At 44.3% G+C, this 14830-nt stretch overlaps 1 protein-coding gene across 3 annotated transcripts in view; it reads right to left on the bottom strand.

The window, feature by feature from the left end:
* The window catches only part of Dse (dermatan sulfate epimerase), a 57784-nt gene extending 48817 nt beyond the window's left edge, over nt 1-8967 (bottom strand). The window contains exons 1-3 of one of the 3 annotated variants that reach the window (XM_075945615.1): nt 8848-8967; nt 7758-8264; nt 7246-7425 (exon numbers count right to left, since the gene is read on the bottom strand). The gene's annotated coding sequence lies outside the window, so the exon portion shown is untranslated. The remainder of the gene's footprint in view (nt 1-7245; nt 7426-7757; nt 8265-8847) is intronic. The other 2 variants (XM_075945595.1, XM_075945604.1) reach the window with 2 other exon arrangements.
* Nucleotides 8968-14830: the final 5863 nt, after the last annotated feature.

Here is a 14830-nt window from a genome sequence, read left to right as displayed (position 1 = left end):
ATGTGCCCCCCCCAAAATACTAATTTCTTTGGGTGGGGGAGGCAGATCTGAACATTTCAAACTAGTGTATAAGAAAGAATAATGGGACAGTTGAATAAAGTCAGTAGGTCAGTCCTCAGAGTCTGCTGGGAACACCCTTGAAGTTCTGAAAGACATCAGGTAAGAAGAAGAGAAAGACAAAAAGAAATAAAACTGGAGAGACCAAAAGAAGACATTCTGAAGTAAGATAACTGAGGGTCTTGGGTGATCCCACCAATCAACTTCCCTTGAGAAGTGAAACCAGCACACACAGGCTCTAACACTGTGTCAGCACTTAGAGCAACTGTCTAAGACACGGACCCCCGTTAGCCCACAGCATCCCCAAACTGGGCTCATCTCAGCTGACTACGTATTTTCCACTTTCTGTAAGGAAAAAAAAAAACCCACACACACAAAAATCACATCTTAACTGAGGTACAACCCAGAAACCATGGAATCAATATTTTTGAAATTATCTTCTTAAACAACATGAAAAAACTTCACATTGTTTCTAAAAACTATTATTATCGGGTTTTTGTTTGTTTTTAACCATACAGACGGCTATAAGAACCGTTCAATGGGCTGAAGTGATGGCTCCAGGGTAAGAGTACTGGCTGCTTTTCCAGAGAACCTAGGTTCGATTCCCAAAACTCCACGGCAGCTCACAATCATCTGTACCTAAGTTCTGGAGGATCTGACCCCCTCTTCTGGTCTTAAATGAACATTCCCATGTGAAATTTCCAGAGTTCTTTCTGCACTGGCAACTTCCCTCTTGTGACCACAAGAATGGTGAAGGTCTCACGTGCTCATGTGACCACTGAGATTCTTTCCCTCTGCCAATCCGAGTCTACCAGAGCAAAGGTGGAGATAAACCTGGCCTGGTGGCATATGCCTATAAACCAAGCACTTGGGAGCTGGAGCAAGAGGCTCAGACATTCAAGGTCATTCTCTGCTTTGCAGCAAGTTCCAGGCCAGCTTGGGCTACACGAGAGCCTATCCATTAAAACACAACAACCATCAAAGACAAAAGCAAACAAAAATCCCCGCTTAGAAATGAAGTAGAGAAAGGTATAAACCGTAAACAAAAGTCCAATGAAATAGTGGAGTCTGGTGCTGAGACTATTAAAAACAACTGGGAAAAAAAAAACCACAAGAAACTAAGAGAGCTGAGATATACCATGATAAAGATGGATACAAAAGACAATTTGACTGTGGCAGTAATTATGCAATGTGTCTACCAGTTAATGTTTGTTAATAATAAAATGTTTCTTTGGCGGCTGGAGAGATGGCTCAGAGGAATAGAGCACTGGCTGCTCTTCCAGAGGTCCTGAGTTCAATTCCCAGCAACCACATGGTGGCTCACAAACATCTGTAGTAAGATCTGGTGTCCTCTTCTGGCCTGCAGAATACATGAAGGAAGAAACCTATATACATAATAAAAATCTTTAAAAAAAATAAAATGTTTCTTTAACTTCTTTTAAATATGAAGAAATAATAGTTTCTTTGAGGAAGAAAATAAAGCACAGGGTTCCGCAGCATCTGCCTGAATGAAGGTTCTGGAAACTACACAGCCAGAATTAATTTAACCAGCCAGTTGATACTAGGCTCTAGTAAAAATGCTACGGAAAAACTGCAGCGGCAAAAACCTTTCAGTTAAAATAGTGAAACTGACTGTTTCTCTTATATTCCTATAAATAATTCATTTTTCTTTTCCCTGATTTTCAAAAAGTCACAGCCCCAGAGCTCCGCAGCACCCATCTGCCCAGCCTGTAAACTTTTCCAGAGACCTCATCAGCCTTCAGAAATCATTCTAAAGGATAAAAACACTAAGCAAGCCTCGCTGTCCTCAGCAGAAACCCCTCCTGCTTGCCTCGTGGCTGTTTCCCCTTGTCTCTCTTAGGGGAAGATGGAAAACAGCTGTCCAGTTTCCCTCAGACTCCTTTTTCCTTCCTGCCTGGCCCATCCCATAGCTTAAGAGAAGTAGAGACACAGCAGGTGATTCCAGAGGCCAGCTGGCCCCTGCCTGACTTGTCCCTGCGGCTGGAGAAAGGAGCCCCCTCTACACCTCCTGCAATGATGTCACTAGCCTGCTAGAAGAAAGGTTCTCCAGAGAATGCACGGACTTCTAGAAATCCACCGATAGATATAGTCAAACAACAAAAGCAACTTGCAGTCAGCATTGTGCCCTGGGATCTGATTTCACTCCGGAGCTGATCTGTGCGTGTTGGTTTGTAGTGAAGCTTGGCACAGATTATGTTTGACCTATATCAGTGACTTCGGCTCTTGGGTTTCTTGTCACTGGGAGCCTCTGGACATAAGTAGCTTTAGAACTGTCTTTCTATAGCCCAATCTAGAAGAGAACTCTGCCAGCTCTCTCGGTCATTCCAAACGGGAGTAATCGCTATTGCATGAAAGACACACTCTGAAAATTGCTGTGTTTACGAACCCTGGACTTGTCAGCAAACACCCTCGTCTTCTAGCATCCACAGGAACAGGAAGGCCAGCTCCATCACCTGAGACTTCATCAAGACATACAAATGGGGGAACACAAACAATCCCGTCACAAATTCTTTTTAGGATTTATAAGATGCCGGTTCAACTTTCCCAGAGTAGCTTCCATATGTGCTAGTGTGCTACACGCCTATTATTAGTATCCTCTGCATTACACACCTACTGTTCTCACACGTGAAAAAAATGTAAACACCTGATTTGATCAACAAATACGGCTTTACAACCCTATGGCGTGTGTGTATGCCGTGACTATCTCAAGTAGCTCTTTAAATTGACTGGGGCCGATTCATTTTTTAACGTCTTTTATCTTTGTGCTTATTTTCGACTTTTTGAGATGGGTTCTTGCTATGTAGCCCTGGAAGACTTTGCGCTCACTGCATGCTCAGGCCTGGAACTCAAGGCAATTCTCCTGCCTCTGCATCACTACCACGCCATAAGGTTTTCATTTTTGCTAGTATATTTCATTCTGCTTTGTATATCCCACAATAATTGAGGAGGACAGTCGCTTTCTACAAAGAAGCCCCCAAAAGGTTTGTTTTGGTATGCAAATATATACACTAGTGGCGAACTCCTTCTGACTCTGTCCGGGACAAGGCTGATGCAAATAGCCCACAGCAAACATGTCGTATGTCTAATTAAGCTAATGAGGTCCGGGAGAGGACTCAGTACAACATCCACAGAAGCAAAAGGACCTGAGTTCAGATTTCCCAGCGCCCATGTACACAGCTAGTAACCCATTTATTTGTTATATTTTATAGCAAGATTTTCACTCGCCGAATAATGACTCATCTACTAAATATTCTCAAGTACAAAAGACGGAAGCGTATCATGCTCATCATCAGAACTTACACATCATTCTGAGCATAGAAATTCGGCTCCTTTCAGAACAGCTCAACGTTTCTCCTGAGATCATGTTTCTAGATGATTCCCAGAGCACTGAAACACGCAGAAGGAAACCCAGCGACAGTCTTAACCCACATTAAAATTCAGTGTTATTCTTGAGTTAAGAACTGAACGAATGCCTCCGTTCAAGAAATAAACAGAGGGCCTCAGCATCTTTTCTTCTCTTTCCAAACTAAAACCACCCTCTTTCTTTCTGACCCTAACAGACTCTGAGAATCTGTCTTCTCCGGCAGGTTTATGTTTCTGTGGGCATCTGAGAAAGAATCCAGAGTTCAACCCTTCAACAGGCTGCGGCCTGTCTCCCTGTGGCAATTAACAACACTACTGATAGCACATCAAGGCCAGCTGGAGACCAAAGCTAGTTCCCAAGAACTGAGAATGCAGCCCAGGGCTCTGCAGGCAGGAGAAGAGGCCCAGCAGTGAGGTCCTTACCAAGCTGAGATGGGGGTGGGGAGGGGGGTGGAAGAGGACAGGCTTGAGGACAAAAGTGGATCTCTAAACAGTTCCAGAAGCCTGAGAAGTCCATGAACATTCCAGGAGCTGACAGTTCATGAGCAGTAACTACAAAATATAATAAAGCAATTTTATAGCTAACTGAATGTGAGCCTTTAGCATGTGAACTGGGAGGTACCGAGGACGAAGGAGCATTATGTGTGCGATTTATGCTTGTCTCTTTCAACTTAAGGTATGTCACAGATGACCTATAAACGACCGATCGAGTTTCCTACCTTCAGGATTTCCATCTACTAAACTGAAGACAAGATGCACGCCCTACCTTACGCTTCATCTCCACGAGGCTAAAATGTGAATTAGGACACATTGAGCAAGATGCGAGAGTATTTAGCTATTTGAAAACATTAAGTATGCAGGAAGCTGCCTGATCTATCAGACATTGCCTGTCCTTGAGCTGATGAAATGCTTATGAATTTGAGAGGAAAGTTTAGTTAACGCAATTAAAGTAATGGCCCAATTTTATCCCATTGCCCAATACTTTCTGGTTTTCTTCTATTTCTGAAATGTTTTCACCATCAGCTAATCAAATCACCCTTCCACATAACACTGAGCTCTGAAACACCAAAGATCATCGAGAAATGTCCTGTGTGCTACATTTATTTATCATATGCACAGAAATATTTTCTTTGAAAAATGGGTCTAATTTTCAAAGAGAATTTCCATTTAGAATGGGACAGTGGAGAAGGATTTGGGAAACATTTCCAGTCCTTGCTACCAGCAAACAGCTGCGTACAATGTCTCGGGAGTCTGGCATTCTGACCCCTGCTTCCCACTCTGACTCTAATTCATCACATGAAGTTTATGGGAAGATAATTTCCCTTGTGAGTACCCTGGGTATAGACACCGGCTTCATTCCCATGTCCACCATGTCTACAGGTACACAGATTTGGGTTGTGCAGGCCAAACATCTGCTAGTAATTTAGTGACCTCCAGGGGGTTTAGTCTACAAATCACAATAGGAAGAGATAATGTAATTCCAGTATGAGAAAATCTCAAGGCACTAAATATACTATAGGAATAGTCTTGCCCTGTGTCAGACATTCTTTCAATAGGGTTGTTGGACACAGAGACTTTTCAGGTGCCTTCCCCTCCTTCAGAATGGCAAACACCCAGCCCCTCTCAGAATGGAGTGAAGCTTCTATTGGTACAGTTTCCACCATCATCAGCCCCAGTTCCCCAGAAAGGCCTGCCCCAAACACAACCAAGGACAATGGAAAGGGAAGACATTAAAATATTTACTATATTTAGGACTGAGACATCCTAATGACTGAAAAAATATGCTTAAATTAGGCTGTAATCAGCCATCCGATGATTTCTTTAACGGTTCTAAAACAAAGTTTATCGATGCATTAACCCAAATTATTCCCCTCTTTTTCCTCCACTTGTTAAAATCATAGTATTAAGAATTATGTGCTTTCTCTCATGCAGCACAAACGAACCAAGACAAGAAGAAATAAGTAGCAAAATAGTTTATCACAAATAATATAAAGAAATAAGAAAACAATAAAGCTTTGTTTCATCCCAGAATGCATTTTCACAGGTCTTAAAACTGTCTCAGAGACTGAAATGATTTTCTATAATGAGGCAGTACAAAATTCCTAGGAAGCTAAGAACTTCGTCTCGAAGATAAACCCAGGTCCAGCCAGGACAGCGCTAGAACCTTCTGCATTAGACACACCACTTATCTCACTGAAATGGGCCATATTAGCAGATTTGTGAACGACTGCTAAGGAATACTAAAGTAGACACATCACAAGTATTGTTCTCTAAGATGATGCCGACTTCACCTGGCAAACCTAATTCTTACTGTGTGTTGTCTCTCTCTTCACCAGACCCTAACCTGGGGAGAAATGTGAACCCATCTTCACCCAGCAGGACCAGAATGAGAACCTAAAAATCCCCAGCATGCAAAGACCTAGGTTGTTTCCTTTTGCCAATTTCCCTCCTTCTCAAAGTACTTTGTCTTAAAAAAAAAAAATTCTTCCACTGTGTGATTTCACTATCTCTTTTTAGTCTGGATATTAAAATGTATGCTGTAGGCCAGTGTTTTCACTTAACTATTGAAACTGAAAATGATTACATAGCCCTGTCAGTGAGTAAAACAGCTCTTCCAACAGGAAAGTTCTCTAGGTTGCTTAGTCATGTATTTTCCTTTACTACAGCTGTAGAAATTCCAAGAAAGCTGGGGCTATCTCTTGGGTGCACCCCTACCTGTCCCCCTAGTAGCTGGTGCTTTGGCTAAGCCCATCCTGAGGGTAACATCACATATTAGATCCAACTTTTTTCTCTTTTTGACTGAGATAGACTTCACTATGAAGAAGAAGAAGAGGAAGAGGAAGAGGAAGAGGAAGAAGAAGAAGAAGAAGAAGAAGAAGAAGAAGAAGAAGAAGAAGAAGAAGAAGAAGAAGAAGAAGAAGAAGAAAAAGAAGAAGAAAAAGAAAAAGAAGAAGAGGGGATGGAGGAAGTGACCACATCTGTGCAGGAAACCAGTATGCACGAGCAGTCAGGTGACCCCGTTTTTTTTTCACACACGTTATGTTCTGTAATTCTCTTCAGTAGTATAGTGTGAACGCTTCTACAAATATCTAGCCCAAATTTTTCATCTCAAGAACTGGTACTGCTCTTGCATAGAACCAGGGTTCAGTTCCCAGCTCCCGTTTTAGGAAGCTCCTCACAGCCTGTAAGCCCACTTCCAGCAGATCTGACCTCTGCGAGCACTCAGATGCACATGTACATCCTCCCAGACACATCATTTTAAAATGATAATAATAAATGTTTTTAAAAATTTCACCTCATGAATACTATTATCATTTATTTAAAAATGTGAAAACTGAAGAAACAAAATTATTAAAGGTGTAAACTGTGTAACATGAAAGATAATAAAAAATATTTCTAGGGAGAGGTTCTTCCTTCCTTAATATATCGTTGACTAAGCAGCAATAAACACCAAATGATTTCAAGAATCTACTAGGAAGTCCCTAGAAACCAACGTGTCAATTCCTGACCTAAAGAATTCCAGGTAAATGAGGCTGGCTTTTTGGATTGAAAGCAAGGGATTGGGTTTCATTATGAACGCCAGCTGGCCTAAGCTGACTCTGCTGCCTCCAAGGAGAGATGAGAAACTTGTCAGGTCACAACTTAGTTCAGATCCAGTCCCAGACTGATTCTGATGCCATGTGGCATCGCTTACAGCGCTCCCCAGCCCAATTCAAGCCCCTCCGCCTCCGAAACGCACAGACACGGACACGCACAGACACACAGACACACAGACACACAGACACACACACACACACGACCCACCCGCGGGGCTGGCCCAGGCGGCTTCTGGCTGAGGTTACCCAGCCACCCCGGGGTATTGATGAAGTGCAGGGGCGCTGGAATCCTGCGGCTGGGGGTGGCTCAGTACCGGCTTTCCGGGCTTCTGCGGTCCCGAGGTCGCACAGGCCAAGCCAGCAAAGGTGCTCACGACCACCACCATCCCTGGATAATTGGTGTACAGAAGGAATGGGACATGCGGCTGTGCCACCCAATCCCGCGGGAGCACGGGAGTCCGGGGGCCCGTCCAGTCCCCGCTATTCACTATTGATCTCCTTGCTACTGTGGAACCGGGCTCGGTGGTGGGCTCTCGGGTGGAAGACCGTGGAGCCAGGCGAGCGGGCCCGGGTGCACTGCCCACGGGGAATCCGCACACAGCGAGAGACGTGGCTCTAGCAGCCTGGCAGGGACCCGTCCAGCGCAGGAGGGAAGCTTCTCTGCTCTAGATACACGGCGCCCCCGCCCCATCTCCTCCCCCGTACCGCTCCCCCTCTCACCGCTCGGTCCTCCGGGGCGTCTTCTCACCGCGTCCCCGCGGGGCGCCCAGACTCCGGACCTCTGGAGTCCGGCCCTCAGAGCGCACGCAGAGCCATCCAAGCCCAGGGCGCCGCGCCCGGGTTACTACGCTGCAGCCTCCGGCGGCCGTGCGGACGGGGCGGGGACCGTCGGCGGAGGGCGGGCCGCGGCAGGGCTCGGCCTCGGGCGGAGGAAGCCGCAACGTCAGCAGAGAGCTGGGGAAGCGACTTTGGGAAGGGGGAGAACAGGACCCCCGGGCGGCCCAATCTCGACCTCAGCCCACGCTCCCCTCCGCGGTCCCAGGACCCAGTTCAGCCTTCCCGCCGCCGGGATCGAGACCCCACGCACCCTGCCCTGCCCAGGCGCTTTGGCTCCTGCTCTGGTTTCTCGGGACCTGAGAGCTTCAGGTTCCAGTCTGGAATCGCACCCAAAAAAAAAAGATAACTTCTGGAGGCCCGCGGGGGAGGGGCCGATGCGTCTGTAAAGAGCTGGAAGAAGAAAGCTGAGAATTTAAAGAATCCCACTCCCGACGCTAGTGCCCAATCCCCTCCCGAGGCTCCAAAATAGTTACACTCCAGTTGCCTTCCCCCTCCCCTCTTTCCTGATTTCAGTTTTACTCTCAAAGAGAAGGGGGGAAAATCACCTAATCCGAAGCAGTTGTTGCCTAGAGTGGAGCAACAAAATACAGGGAATCCTACCGCACCGTGTCCAGCAAGCTGAAGTGATTTTAATCAGCAAAGATAAAGGGTTGAGGCAGACCACTTGGAGTTCGCAGCTCACTATGGAAACTTTATCTTATCTCTTGGACGTGTGTGTGTGTGTGTGTGTGTGTGTGTGAGAGAGAGAGAGAGAGAGAGAGAGAGAGAGAGAGAGAGAGAGAGAGAGAGAGAGAGAGAGAGAGAGAGAGAGAGAGAGAGAGAGAGAGAGAGAACAGACAGACAAAGGAGAGGGAGCATTCAGGAAAAGTAGCCATTCAACTTAACTATCTAACCAGGGCTGGACCTCCTCGCTCAGGTAACCTAGTAGTGCTAGATTCTAGGCAAGGGCATGGCAGGTGTGTGAGTCACTCACCCTTTCGTCAGAATGGTCTGTTTTACTCAGCCGCTAGGCTCTCTCCATCTTGGCAAGGAAGAGATTTGAGTCCTGAGAGACAACCAAACTGCTCAGAAAGGTTCTGAATTTTGCAATCAAGGGAGCTTCCTCACCACAGATTTAAAAAGAAAGGAAGTACTACTGTTGGGCTTTTAAATGCTAACTTAAATAGATCTCCGATTTGCATAGATTTCCTAGTATTTTAGACGTGGCCTGTGGGGAGGAGAAGGAGCAGGCTAATTTACTAATAGCTGTGAATTAATATTCAAATCCTGACTGCTTGGAAATCCTTGGAAAGCTAAGCCACCTACAGAGCCTGTATCTCATCTGTAGAATAAAGTTATTTTAATAGCTCCACCGATACAATAAAATGACTAATATTTATTGAAAGTTTACTCTATTTCAGGCACTCTGCTAAGGCATTTATTTTAGTGGGATGAATTGTGTCAGTGCCTTGCTGTAGTATATTGTTGGGGGCTGTGAACCCCCCAGTTACTGAATTTCTGGTAAACAACTTGTAATGTTTGCAGCTGCTCTGAGCACGAGACCCTCAGGAGTTCCAGATGGCAGGGGAGTGGTTTCTGGTGGGTTTGGCTGGGGCGTGGCTATCAGTTAAGGATCCCTATATAAGCTGCCCCTGGGCACAAGAAGGGGGGCATTCGTGTTTCAAGGATGACCTCTTTCTCCCTCCCTCCCTCCCTCCCTGCCTCTCCACCCCCCCCCCCGCCTCTGTCTTTGTGTGTTTCAATATCCAGCCCCTTGCCTGGCTCACAAACTGTATGGTAGCGCATAGAGCACAGGTGGGCGTGGCACGCTACAGTATATAATTCTGAGTTAGTTTCCATTTGTCTTCTCGAAGTGGAAAACGAATTTAGAGAAAACGGCTCGTTTAACTTGTTGTCACTGGCTCCCCCAGCTAGTATCTTAGGGCCATTAAAGAATTTTAATAAACTCTTTCTAATGGAACCCCACACCTGGTTGATGACTCAGATCATTGATCATGATGTGGCAACAAGATTGAAAGTTCTTCAAAGGAGGTAGTACCGGCTGCCATGTTCTCCCCAACCCTCATTTACCTTTGATTGTTGTGATCGCTGTGGAAATCTAGCTGTGGGTGACACTGACCTGCAAAGAATCCCGTGGTACCTCTCAATAGATTTATACTTCTGTTTTCTGGAATCCATAGTTCATAGTGTGTGTGTGTGTGTGTGTGTGTGTGTGTGTGTGTGTGTGTGTGTGTTTAAGTACATGTCCATGTTTGTCTTCCTGTGTATATGCACATGTCTGCAGGTGACCACAGAGGCCAGAAGAGGGCACTGAATCCCCTGGATTTGGATATAGAGTGGTTGTGAGCTGCCCAGCGTTGGTACTAAGAGCTGAACTTGATTCTTCAGCAAAAGCAGTGTGCACTTGTAGCCACACTCTCCAGCCACAACATGACTATCTTTGCTTCTACAGGAGAATGCTTCAGTTTATCTGAATACATACCCATCTCTGTCAACTTTCCCTTGTCCAATGTTCTTCAAAACCTGGTCCCTAGAACTGCATCCAAAATTTCATTTTAAAGTCAGAGTAGAAAGTTGTATAGTGGCTTTGTTCTGAAGTGTATCCTTGACACATTGACTTTTGTACTACCAGTCACTGAAGATTGGGTTTGTTTGGGGCTCTTTTTTTCCCCCATAGCTAATGCTGCCATGGGCTTTCATCAACTTACATTCACTGCAATTTGGGTCCAACACTCCCACATTATTCTATTGAGTTCTACTGTGTTTAATTGCTTGATGCTTTAAGCTTGTTGCATGTTCATTCATACTAACAGAATGGTTAATTCGACTGCCCAATTGTAATGTAGGTCTATATTCTACATCATCATGTAAGTTCTCAGTGATCTTCCATTTCCAGCTGACACTGAATTTGAGTGTTCTTGCTATTTTATCACTGAAGACCCACATTACCTGCTCATATTTTCTTCTTATGCCGAAAGACATCAAGCACAGGACACTGGCAGGCCACCCTTATGGACTGAGAAAAGGACCCTCCAAGATGAGAAATTGGGAGAAAGAGACCTTGTCCTCCCAGAGGCAACTGCCAATGACAGCATGTGGTTTCTCCATCAGAAGTCTGCGCTACTGCAGGTATAACAACACTGTCCTTCCTTCCTCCTCCTCCTACTTCCTTCCTACCTTCCTTCCTTCCTTCTCTTCCTCCTTCCTTCCTACCTTCCTTCCTTCTTTCCTACCTTCCTTTTTTCCTTTCATTCTTTCTTTCTCTCTTACTTTCCTGCTGTCTTCATGGCTGAATGACTGGCAGCTTCCTAACTTCTGGTCCCAGGCATGTCCCTCTCTTTCTCCTTGTTCTCTTCTCCTTCCCTTCTTTCTCCTCCTATTTATTCTCTGCCCACCAGATCCACCTATCCCTCTCCTGCGTAGTTATTGGCCATTCATCTTCTTATTAAACCAATCGGGTGCCTTAGGCAGGCAAGGCAAAAGAAATGTCACATATCTTTACATTGTCAACAAAGGCAAAGGAAACAAGTGCAACACACCTTTACACCATTAAAGCAATATTCCATAGCATAAACAAATGTAACACATCTTTACATAGTTAAAATAATATTCCACAACATATCTCTTCCTTTTTTAAGTGCCCAGATATGACTTTAGTAAGAAGTACTTTAATTTTTCTCTGCCTCTGTGAGGTTTCTTGTCTTGGGTTTAGAAACAAATTTTTAGCCTGGTGGTGGTACGTGCCTTTAGTCCCAGCATGCAGGAGGCAAAGGCAGGTGGATCTCTGAGTTCAAGGCCAGCCTGGTTTTAGATATCGGAGTGAGTTCCAGGACAGCCAAGGCTACACAGAGAAACCCTATCTCAAAGAGAGAGAGAGACAGAGAGAGAAAGAGAAAGAGAGACAGAGACACAGAAGCAGACAGACAGAGAGACACACAGAGAGAGAAAGAGACAGGGAAACAGAGAGAGGCTTTGTTTATTTTTGTTATTTTCCTATCCACTTGTCCATCTTCAGCCTTTTTCTGTCCTCTGCCCTTTCTGCTGGTTCAAAAGACTTTACTATAAACTACTTGCTGAAGTGTAAATTCTTCAGCAAAGTAAGTTAAGCTGTAGGGAAGTAGGTTATTCTCTTGCAAGTTTTTCATTACTCTCAGTTTTCAGTTAACTCAGTTAAGTGTATCTGTGTTTTCTCTCCATTCCCTGTGGACAAGACAGGAAAAGAGAATTGTCATTCTCTTGACATCCATTTATGTCAAGCAAAGGCATTCCTTCGTCATTAGTATTTGAATAAAACATTCTTTTGTTGTCCTTATTTTATTGTTGGTGCTAGACTAATAAGCACCAACCAATATTACAGGGGCAAAAGGTCCATGGTTTCTATTCTTACCTTGAGTCTCATTCACTCTGAAGGTTTCAATGACCGATCTTGATCCATAAAACCAAACAACTATTACACTATCTAGTAACCTAGTTCATTTCTGATGTTCTTCATGGCAGATGTCTTTCAGGCCTCTGTTCACCTAAAAACTAACATGGCTGGGTAGATCAAACATACACAATACACATACACGCACACACACACACACACACACACACACACAAACACACACACATGCCTTTAACAAAGTTTCAAAACCAAAATTTAAGTCTATATTTTCTACTGCAGTCTATATCTTTAAAAAGAAAGATTATGATAAACTATATCAATTTCAAACCCCACCAATAAATTGCACCTTGGCACTTAGAGAAGCAGTTTGACATTGCTATTATATATGTTGGGAGAAGTCTCTGTGTTTACTGTCAAAGTTCAAGGTGTCGACCTTTGAGAAGTGTGAAAGATGTCTTTATGCTTTTGACCAACAAGAGGCCAAAGCAGAGAAGACTGTGCCTAAAATCAAACTCTGTACCATCTAGAGGCATACTAAGACTTGCAGAAAGAGACAGAGAATAGATATAATTTAAAATCTAGGGGCCTGGAGAGCACTGGCTGCTCTTCTAGAAAACCTGGGTTCAATTCCTAGGCTGTGTGAGCACCTATATGGTGGCTCACAGTCATTTGCAACTCCAGTTCTAGAGCTTATGGTAGCCTCTAATCTCCTAGAGCACCAGGCATACATGTAGCATGGGTACACACCACATGCAGACAACACATCCATTTACATAAAATTAAAAATATGAAAACCTAGATAAGATGTGCTGTACTTTTGCCAGGCCACACACAATATTCTACCACAAAGATCATGTGTTCACAAGATAGACTAAGAGTTTTACAGTTGTTGATGTGATAACGCACAGGACATTCACCATAAACTCATCAACTCAGCTGCCTATCTGAGCTGGGTCATGAGCCAGGTCATGGGGCAGGGGGGATTGGTACACACCTTTAATCCTAGCACTCAAGAGGCAGAGGCAGGCGGATCTCCATGAGTTTGGAGCCTATTTGGTCTCTTGTTCTACAGAGTGAGATCCAGAGATGTTACACAGAGAAACCCTGTCTTGTAAAACAAAACAAAACAAAACAAAACAAAACAAAGAAGACCTATCTGATTGGTGGGAAGTCAGCATCTCTGAGTTTTAGTCATGTACCATGAGACATGGCTTGAGTGCACAGATGTATGTATGTATGTGCACACATACACAAGTGGATGGATGGATGCATAGAGAGATGAATGAATAATTGTAAAAGATGCTCTCTCCTGCCTCTGGGAAGGAAAGCCTGTCCCCCAAGCTGCACTTTCCAGGTCACGTCCACTGCAGCTCATTACCAGCTCATCTTGGATATTTAATAATGAAAGAAGACCTTTTCTCTCCATTTATAAAAACAAAAACCAAAAAACAGCACTGTGGGGTGCATGGCAGCTTAGGGTGCAGGCTGCTCTTTAATTTTTATTTTTATTAATTTCTTTTGGAAGAACGAACATCATCACCCTGGAGACGGATAGTGAAAAACAATCAACAGCAGTAAACAATACCCACAAGTGATGTGGGAAAGAAAGCCACGTGGGAAACTTTTTGCTGCTCTGGATACAGGGCTTTGAGGCCAGGCAAGGATGCTTATGTCATAGTGAAGATTCAGCAAGACAGTAAATGATGGAAATCGGAAAGCATTCTTACAATCTGATCCTATGAAATTTTGATGACAGATTTGTTCACTTATTTTTATTTGCCACAGAGAATTGCAGTTTATCAGTAACCTGAATTAACTTAATTACACTGTAAATTCTTTTGACAGCTCAGCCTTACCCTGGGGAATACTGAAGAAAATGTATCAAACCTGAGAAAGCAGTCAATAGTACATTTCTCTCTGTCTTCACTGACTCCTTTCCTCCCTCCTCCCTTCTCTGTTCTTCTTTCTCTGTCTTTGTCTGTCTGTCTATCTGTCTCTCTCTCTCTCTCTTTCTCTCTCTCTCTCTCTCTCTCTCTCTCTCTCTCTCTCTCTCTCTTTCTCTCTCTCTCTCTCTCTCACACACACACACACACATACACACACATACACCCTGGGGGTGGATTTTAATGCATCTTTAGACATGTATGCATGGGTCTTAACAGGCATTGACTCATGAAAAGTGGGTTCCAGGAATGCATGACTAAGTACAGCTGAGAGAAGTATCTGTTAAACAATTTGGATGTTACCAACAATACTGCTTTCTTCAAAATCTCCATTGTTGGGTTGGGGATAATTCTCTGTCAGTAAAACGTGTAGCATGAGGACCTAAAGTCTTATCTCCAAATTACACATAAAAAAGCTGGGCATGGTAGCACATACTTGAAACCCCAACACTGGAGAGGCAGACAAGAGGTTCCCTGGGGCAGGGGTGAGGAAGTGGGGGGTGGGATATGTGTGCTAGCCTGCTAGCCATCCAGTCCAGCCCACTTGATGAGTTCCAGGGTTCAAAAAAGAGGTTGATTCTTCAAAGTTGTTCTTTGGCTTCTATGCACACATACATGTGTGTATG

The sequence above is a fragment of the Microtus pennsylvanicus genome, chromosome 1, assembly GCF_037038515.1.
Source record: "Microtus pennsylvanicus isolate mMicPen1 chromosome 1, mMicPen1.hap1, whole genome shotgun sequence".
Taxonomy (NCBI): domain Eukaryota; kingdom Metazoa; phylum Chordata; class Mammalia; order Rodentia; family Cricetidae; genus Microtus; species Microtus pennsylvanicus.
This window is presented reverse-complemented; position numbering and strand designations above follow the sequence as displayed.